At 33.0% G+C, this 2,955-nt stretch overlaps 1 protein-coding gene across 7 annotated transcripts in view; it reads left to right on the top strand.

Annotated features, from left to right (window-relative positions):
• Plch1 (phospholipase C eta 1) overlaps positions 1–2,955 on the top strand; it is a 277,140-nt gene that overhangs the window by 80,921 nt on the left and 193,264 nt on the right. The window lies entirely within an intron of this gene.

Raw genomic sequence — 2,955 nt, 5'->3', positions numbered from 1 at the left:
GTAAGACTTATACTACTAATTTTAAGGTAAGTGTAATAGTTCTAGAAAAAGATGGTGAGCATTTCTTTTTTATTTCATGTTTAGTTAAGATTTATTTGAATTCTTCACAATATATTTGAGATATATTTCAATATGGAATGAAAAGGTAGTAAAATATTTTGATTAGGTAAAAGTGGGTTTTCCTTGTAAATGTGTATTTTTATAATGGTAGAATTTGCATGCTGACAGATTGAAAATATATGATTATAATAAAGTGGTATTTGTATTCTTAGATGATTAGTGAGGAACACAGACATGCTTAGAAATGTCATTTGTCTGACACTTAGAAACAGTGGATTTTAATTTAAACATTGGCAAGTCTTATTCACTTTGAATAATGATGAAGAAAGTTATATTTTAACTTTCTACAGTAATCTAGAGAGAAAGATTCCTAATTTTTATCAATTAGAGATAGTCACAGCTCCTGGAAATAATTGGCTTTATAAATTGGAATGGCATAAGTATTCAGCACAGATAAAATGGAGGCAGAATTCATGTATCATGTTCTCAGAGTCTATCTGTCAGCTCCAGGAGCATGAGGGAAACATTCTAAAGTATGAGTTAAGAGATTAGAAATTTAAAATATATGGAGATTGTTCTTGAATTATAAGAAATGTTCCTTCCTGGTCAGACAGAATAAATGACATGTCAAGAAATGTCTTGTAAACTTATCCTCAAGCTGAAATTCGTCTGTCATTTCCGGTTATCCATGTACATAGACTCAAATGTAACTTTATCACATCAGTGCTTGATCTGAGAGCCTATCTGGAGAATGTTGCTAGTTTATGGTATCAGCTTCAGTGTGGCATTGTCATAGTGTCAACAGTGATGCTTGCTTTTTATTCAGAAATAGAAATTGTACCATTGTTGAGATTTCCTGAGTAAACCTGGATTTTCCAAGCCTGGAAAGGAGGTTTTATACAGAAATAGGATCAGATTTGATGTACTCCCATACGCAGTCTGTCAGAGGAATTCTCATTTCAAATTTGGCTCTTAGTATGTTTCAGAACTCTTGTTTACAGGATTTAAGAGTAAATCAAATTGTATAATATGATATCAGGATTGTCTTGCTTTATACATCATGGAAGTAGTGATGAAAATGACTTCTTTTACTTCCACTATATAAAAGATCTTCTTTAAGAGTAAAGTTAAAATAAAGTTCCAATTCTTAAATATTATAGGAATCAATTAATTTTTCTAGTCGTATAAGCTTTTAGAGTTGACTCACATAAGCATCTTCTTTGAAGTAGATGTGTTTACATATAGATGGTTTTACTACAGTTTTTAAAATTGAGCATGTATTTCATATTTTACTTAAAAGATTTTCTTAGATTTGATTTAATAATTTATTTTGCTGAATGAAACATTTTCTTTACTGACTGTCCATCTTAGTTTTAAAATTACCTCAGTTGGCAGCAAGGCAATTTTTCAAGAGATATTTCTTCTGAATTTCAGGTCAGTTTTAAGAGGAACACCTTAAATTATGTGGAGTGTGTAAAATTAATAGATTCTGAATTCTCATGGAGTCTTCGGTTGCATTATTAAACAGTAATATTTCAATTGACAAGATTATAAAGTTGAGAAATATTCATTGAGAGGCAGGAAGACCAGAGAAAAGACACCTGCATTTTGGTGGCATATCCTAACTCACAAAACTGTTAAATGTAAAACATATATTTGATCCTACATTTTGTGTTTATGTATACACCTAGGAAATTATTTCTGCAGGTATTATTTGCCTAAGAATTCAGTGTAACACACTAAATCTCTTGAGGTGGAACTAGAGAACCGTCTCAGTGACTCAACACTGAGAGAAGGTAGGAACTTGAATTGTAACATAAAATCAGAAAACAGAACAAGCTTGAGGCATCTAAGGCAAAATTTTTATAACCTTGTTATGTCTATGAACTTTAACTTCCCTTTTAGTAAAAAAAAAAAAAGAACAATACTACTTCTTTGCTTACCTTGGGATTGTGAAAAGAATTACTGGTATAATGTTCCTGAAAGCATTTGAAAGATGTAAAAGAAAAAGGACTATAGAAATGTAAGATAATGTAGACTGAGAAATAAAGATAATGTACATTTCATCTACTTAAATTGAAGGGAAATTGTATTGTTCTAGGGTGCCACTTTGACTTAGCACTTTGGTACCATCTGTTACTAATTTCTCCATGGCTTACATGCCAGTAGTGTGCATGCTGTGTATGTATGCCTTATGGAAGGGTAGATGTCGTTGTAGGAATGAGTCCTAGATTTCTAGAGCAGGGAGAAACCAGAGCAATCTCATTCCTTTATAAGGGAGAAAAAAATAGGCACAGAGTCTGTGCACAGGTTTCTTGAAGTCATGGAGAAGATCTGTGGCCATAGTCAAGCCCTCCAGTTCCCAGATTTTGAGGGATGGATAGACCTTCAGTTGTCTCAATTTGATATTTGTGATTTCATTTATGTATTGTCATTTAAATTCTGTGTATACAGTTGCTTTTTGTGGAATTCTTCACTGCTAATAATTAAGTGTTATAGTCAATAGAGATATAGTATTTTATAAGGGGCTAGTTAGGGAAATGAAGATGAATACAAGTATTTACCTTTCTCAGTAACTCTCAGTCCAGTGCAGAAACATGCTGATATGATTATAATACTGTAGCAGGGTTCCCCGGAGCATGGAGAAGTCAGCATAGGATTTCTGGAGCTGGCATTTGAACTGACTCTTGAAAGATGAGGAGGACTGTATCAAGTGAATAAGGAAGGATTGATGATGAGCAAGTAGGCAATGGCCAGTTGTTATACAAAGACCTGGTAATTGAAGTTAAAGGATTTGGACATTATTGAGAAAGACAACAGAAGGTTTTGAGCTGGGGAGAGATTAATCAGATTCTAGGTTTAGAAACATTTCTCGGACAGCAGTTTAGAGACTGA

The sequence above is a fragment of the Heterocephalus glaber genome, unplaced genomic scaffold, assembly GCF_053883595.1.
Source record: "Heterocephalus glaber isolate CG9 unplaced genomic scaffold, H.glaber_assembly_v1.0 deba00001504, whole genome shotgun sequence".
NCBI classification, from domain to species: domain Eukaryota; kingdom Metazoa; phylum Chordata; class Mammalia; order Rodentia; family Bathyergidae; genus Heterocephalus; species Heterocephalus glaber.
The sequence above is the reverse complement of the archived record's forward strand: the minus strand, read 5'-3'. Positions and strand labels throughout refer to the sequence as shown.